Source organism: Ixodes scapularis, unplaced genomic scaffold (genome assembly GCF_016920785.2).
Source record: "Ixodes scapularis isolate PalLabHiFi unplaced genomic scaffold, ASM1692078v2 ptg002900l_1__unscaffolded, whole genome shotgun sequence".
NCBI classification, from domain to species: domain Eukaryota; kingdom Metazoa; phylum Arthropoda; class Arachnida; order Ixodida; family Ixodidae; genus Ixodes; species Ixodes scapularis.
In genome coordinates, this window is record NW_024610277.1 from 275,281 (window position 1) to 281,239 (window position 5,959).

General features: G+C 50.3%; 1 pseudogene; it reads left to right on the forward strand.

Moving 5' to 3' along the window:
• The first annotated feature begins 493 nt into the window (after positions 1-493).
• LOC121045664 lies at positions 494-3,145 on the forward strand (annotated as a pseudogene).
• Positions 3,146-5,959: the final 2,814 nt, after the last annotated feature.

The window sequence follows — 5,959 nt, forward strand, 5'->3', positions numbered from 1 at the left end:
TTAAAATCATTTCATGGTCCCTTTAAAGGGATACTGAAGCGAAACTTGAAATACACCTATTATGGTCAAAAATAGGTTTAATATGATCAATGATATCCGTAAATCATAATCGCGCGTGTGTATTTTGAACGGATGGCTATATTTTTCACCCTGAGGGGCCCGATTGGGCGCGCGCTCAAAAATCAGCCATCGGAGAGCGCGATGCGTCTTGGGATATTGGGCGCATTCGTGACGTCACTTGTGCCAGACGGGAAAGGCTACGGCGTGGATGTTGTGGTTACGAGCGTTGCCACTTGGTGGCCCTTCGACGATTTCCTACACTGTTAGCGAAAATGTAATATTTCGCCTGTTTACACCCCATTTTCACTCGTTAGCATATTTTTACACGCTCTGCTAGTGATAAATCGTCAAAAAATTACTTGGGGTAGTAAAAGTTGGTGTTCCGGTTTCGGTTTACACGACTAGGCGTGTAAGCAACACTGAAAACACCCCAGCCCAACACCCCAAAACGTCGAGCGCCATGTTGCTTCTGCCTTGAAGCGGTACGGCGGACGTAGCAGCCGAAGGTGAGTGTTTGATTTTTTTTATCAAGTTTGTGTTATATATGTCTAATATATGTACTAAAAGGTAGCGCCACCTATGTTGCGTTAGCCCTACTGGCAACTGTAGCAGAGCTGGCAGAGCCAGTCGGGCGCCATTAGAACAACAATAAAGGAACACGTTATGTAAATCCAACGCCATCCTGTCGATCCTAAACACTTAGAAGAACCCACGCATAACATGGTGTCAGAAGTGGGGTAAGCAAGTAAGCAGCATCTACCACAGAAGCGATGGCGTTGTTTTTTCCGCCCATTCAAGCCTTTTCGGCAGCCGCCAACCCGGCAGAGGATTGGAGCGACTGGAAGAAGAGCTTCACGATCTACGAACGTGCAACAAAGTACCACAAGGAAGACGACGGGACACGGATTGCTCTGCTGCTACATGTTGGAGGCGCGGAACTCGTGCAGAAGTACCACGCATTCACATTTCCGGCGGCGCAGCAGAAGTTCGCCGATGTTCTTCAGCGTTTTGACGAGCACTTCGAAAGGTACCGCAACACAACGCATGCATCCTACGTCTTCCATAACTTGAAACAGTCGAAAGACCAAACGTTCGAGGCCTTCGCTCAAGCCGTAGAAAAGCAGGCAGATCAATGCGCTTTTGGTGAAGCTCGCAACCGTATAATCACCGACCGCCTCGTTCATGGAATAAATGACAACTCGCTGAGAGAACGCTTGTTGCGCGAGAAGAAACTTACACTCGACAAAGTCAAGGACCAGTGTATGGCAGCGCAACTTTCCAGAACGTACGCCCAAGAGATGCAGCCACAGCGTCCGGAGGTGTTCGCAATACATCGCCGCGGTCCACCAACTTCACGGCAGTATGACGCTACGCGGGAACCAAGTGAAGGAGCGCCCACTTACCGCCAGCCACCGCAGCCTCGTCACAACTCGCAAAGAACATGCTCCAGGTGTGGCCAATTTCACCAGCCACGACAGTGCCCAGCATTCGGACAACAGTGTTACAACTGTGGCAAGCCCAACCACTATGCTGCGTTGTGTCAGCAGCAACATCAGCCTCGTCCGTTGCAGTCGCGTCATGCCCACGTCGTGCGAGAGCTGCAGGAGGACGCACCTCTCTCCTTGGATGTGCTGACTGTTCGCACCGTTCAGCACTCTTCATGGAACCAAAGAGTGAACGTCAGTGCACACGACATTGTGTTCAAACTGGACACTGGATCAGATGTGAACCTAATCTCGATGGAGCAGTTCCAGAAGTTCCCGGATCCCCCACCACTTAACAGCCCTGGTGCTTGTGTGACTACTTACACCGGTGAGCCGTTGCCACTACGTGGAGAGTGCTTTCTAAGATGCAGCGTACCTGGCACATCGGCAACACTGAAGTTCTGCATAGTTGACATGTCAACAGCTGCCATTTCGGGTTTGGATGCCTGTCGGGAGCTGAAGCTAATACAACTCAACAGACTCAAGTGCAACTCGGTTGATGGCACTGCAGGAAGGAATGACACACCAGAAGTATGCTTTCTGGAGCAAAGCTCCTCCATGGCTTTGCCGTCTAAACCCAAGGAGACCCAATCATTGACTGCTCACTCCTGTCAGGACCTCTCCCAGTTAGCAAGTGAGGACCAGCCAAGCAATAGGGTGCTGTCGTCTGCGGAGAGTCTTCGGCAGATCACGCTGCAGCTAAACAGCCTGATGAACGACACCAACGGGGCTCTCAACGGAGACATTGCGGCGCTTGCGGACAGCTCCGGCACCCCAAGGAACGATGCCCTCTTGCGAAGGAACCAGGAGCTGGCCACGAGCCTCGAGTCCCTGCAGCAAGACAGGGACCAACTCGAGTTTCAGCTGCAGGAGCTGAGGGGCAAGCTGACACGGCAGCAGCATGAGTACGAGCGTGAGCAGCAAGAGCGGGAGGATCAGTCCAGGCGCGAGCTGGGGGCCATCAACGACCAGCTACAGGTGCACATCCAGACCATCGGCATCCTGGTGGCCGAGAAGACGGAGCTTCAGTCGGCGCTCTCCCAGAGCCAGCAGACCGCCAAGCAGAAGGCAGTGGGGACGGAAGAATTGCAAGGAAGACTGAAGGCGGCTAGAGAGAGAAACACGGACCTGGAGCGAAAGTTGAATTCTGTCAGCAGCCAGAGCCAGGTTCAGGAGAAGAGTTCCCAAGAGTACCTCAGGGAAATCGAGAGGCTCAAGACGGAACAGTACAAATCAAGCAAATCAATCGAAGAACTGAAGCAAGAACTTTCTGAGTTGAGCAACAAGCTTGGCAAGAAGGCGAAAGACAATGAAGCCCTGCAACAGGAGCTTGGCGACGTCAAGAAGGAGCTATTTATGCTCAGCAGCTCGGAGGCGCTTAGGCCTCTGAGAATGTGCACAGCCAGTTGGAGGAGCTCCACCAAGAGAAGTTGGACATGGAGAAGAAAGTCAACAAGTTCAAGGATGCCATGGAGCAGATTGCAGCAGAAAAGCAGCAGATGTCCTCTCACTACTAGTCGTACGTGGACTGGCTCTCTCAGCAGCTGGAAACAAGCAAGGAAACGGTGGAGGCACATACCGCAGAAGCCGCTACCACCTGAGAGAAGCACACCTGCCACCGAGGGATCGAGAGGCACCACCCCAAGTGCAAAGGAGTGTGGAGGATCTGTGCCCATTGTCTGACTTAGATGAAGACTCCTCCCGGGCAGTGAATATACCATGTGATACCAGCAGTGGACCGACAACCTCAGGTCACACACGTTCAGGAAGACAAGTCCGTCCTCCAAACCGCATAAACTTGTAAAAAAAAAGGAAAAAAGGGGCGTGTTATATATGTACTAAAAGGTAGCGCCACCTATGTTGCGTTAGCCCTACTGGCAACTGTAGCAGAGCTGGCAGAGCCAGTCGGGCGCCATTAGAACAACAATAAAGGAACACGTTATGTAAATCCAACGCCATCCTGTCGATCCTAAACACTTAGAAGAACCCACGCATAACAGTTTGTATAGAATGTAGCACGTCTCAGATTTTTATTACATGACATTCAAGAACGTTAGATTTGCTTTGAGCAAGCCGGCTCAGGCGTTAAGCCCGATTCACACAACCGGCGTTTAGCCACCCCGTCGATTGGAAACGACTCGACTGCTCGCCGGTTCTTTTGCGCGAGCTTTCGCTCGGGCGCTGTGAACCCTATGAACTGTGGTGCTCAAAGCTAGCACAATTAGGCACGGCTAGCGTCCCGGTGGAAGCTGCAGAGAGCGGAAACCGAAGACACCGTCGCATAAGAGTGGCGAAGCCGCGATCCTGCGCTGATCGTTGTCCCGCCACTCTCTCCGGCAATATCGACACTTCGCGGCTGGGTGTCTCGTATTTCGACGTTTTAGAGAAACTTGGCATTGGCAAGCGCGAGGAGTCTCTATATCGTTTTCTCCGTCGCCTGCGTGGAGGAAACACGGTGGCGATAGAAACATATGCTCATGCAGTCAGTCAACTTGGACAATCCCCCTGTTCCCTCAATCCTATCGCATTCTTTGACTGCGTTTGTGACAACAACGTTTCCCCAGTGTGAAAGCTTTCAGTCCCAACGGGCTACAAACTGGGTTGTGCATTGCATGTAGCCCTGAGGGAATTCTTCGCCGGAGACACCAGCACATTAGTTTCATTGGTAAGGTGACCGGCCACTAACGTGTTTGGCAAATGAAGCGATCACGGGTAAGTAGAAATGCAAACAATGTTGAATGAATATTAAGGTGGTTGTAGCCAGAGCCTGCCAGTTGAAATCAACCTTCAACAATATAGTCTGCGGTAACTTCTTTTTGCACTTAGGATTGCAATTTTAAACACAAAGCCACTCCACATAGCTGTCGAAAATCGTGTAAACAACAGCAGTCATCGTCCCCGGTTCGGATGAGCGAAGCCTTAGCTTGATGAAAAGAATGGCGGTCTATACTTGGTTGTTTCAATCACAACCTCGCACAGCTGAACAGACAAACAAATCAAGGAAATATATCCCGCGCTGGCTTGCAAATCACAGCACACAAGCAGGGTACATAGCAGAGCAGAAAACACTGGCAATGAGCACACGGTGGCAAGCAGCTTCCTTTCTTTTTCCCTCGGCGAATGATTGGTTTGCTGCAGCATTCCGTAAGCACGTCGACATTCAAAAGTTGAGCCTGATCTGTCTTGCAGTGCCTTGCGGAACGGCAAGTATCGCCCACCATTCCACAAGGCACTGCAGGACTCGCAAATGTGTGAACAGTGCTTTGCAATAAAGGCCATGATCGGGCAGCAGGTGCCCATCTAAAGACATTTAATATTGATTGGCATTGAACTAACCTTTGGGCTTCATCACGTAGCAAGCATGGGTGAGGTATAATTCAAGAACATTTAATGTTCGACGAGTTTAATACGTTGTGGTGCTTTCCCATCTGTTTCGGTGTCACGGAGTGGGGTTCAAATTAATAAAAATAATTCAATGATCCACTCTGAGAATAAGCGAGAAATTACGGGAAAAGAACAAGAGAGCTAAGTTCGACCATTGACTAGCGCTAGGTCCACGCCTGGTGTATAATCAGTAGAGAAAGATGATGACACAGGGAGGATAAGCAAACAAAAGATTAGATTTAATAAAGTGAAAAACTAAGCTGTACACGGCAATAGAGCACTCAACACAAACCACACTCCAGCTCAAAGCTATGGAGCCCTGCGAGCCAGAAGCTAATACTAAAAAGACTCGACGCTCATAAAACCGGAATAAGCCAACAAAAGAGTGACGAAAACCCGACACTAACAACGAGAGCAAACCGAGATGGAGCTCGAACGTTACCGCTACACACATGGGATAATCCCCCAAAACAGTCGCGACAGAAAGTAGCACTGTGTAAAAATCTTCCCAACATTCAACAATTCATACTTCAGAGCCAAAGAATGCAGTAGACAAGTCCTAGAAAACCAGGCTTAGCTTTCCGGTAGGTGCCGAGTCCAGAGCAGTCCGTAGTCTGGAGTTGTCGGCCGAAGAACGGCGTCTCGAAGTCCAGCGGTCCAATTAGAGGCTTGATGAGGTTGACACCGCGCACCACACAGCCACACACGCTTCAGCACAACAAACTCAAACACTTGTCCGACAGGCAGGGCAGAAGCCAAAAATTACACGTTCCAAGACTCATCTGCAGGGAGTAACCGCGTTGAGTAGCGACCCGGCCAGCTCTGGGGTTGGACTACCTTCTTTGTTCCCGAACCCCCTTTTATAGGCTCGTCTACCGACCAACCTCCCGTTTCCCCGCCTTTCAGGTCAGTCAACTTTCAAGAAAAACAAAGCTACACAGCAACGACCCAAATGGCAAAACCTATTACATTTTTCAGACAACCAAACATATGTGCCCATCCATTCCCCCGTACGAGTCCAAAAACATCAA